Genomic DNA, 226 nt, shown 5'->3' with positions numbered 1-226 from the left:
ACTCCATTTGGTATTTCACTCAAATGTCTATGAAAAATATTCTCATGTGATAGTTGTGCAACTAGTCCTTAGACTTGAGACACCTGGTCATCTTGTATGGGGAATGACATACATTGATTCACTCTTACGGGTTTGGAAGCAACCAAATGCCTAAACAGGGGGTTTTTGGGTTTGCTATAAAGCATGCGAAGGTGAATAAGTGGTCAAGAGAGGATTCATCACCCCA

This window comes from Theobroma umbraticum, unplaced genomic scaffold, assembly GCF_002168275.2.
Source record: "Theobroma umbraticum cultivar Fairchild unplaced genomic scaffold, ASM216827v3 scaffold_55.0, whole genome shotgun sequence".
Taxonomy (NCBI): Eukaryota; Viridiplantae; Streptophyta; class Magnoliopsida; order Malvales; family Malvaceae; genus Theobroma; species Theobroma umbraticum.
This window is presented reverse-complemented; position numbering follows the sequence as displayed.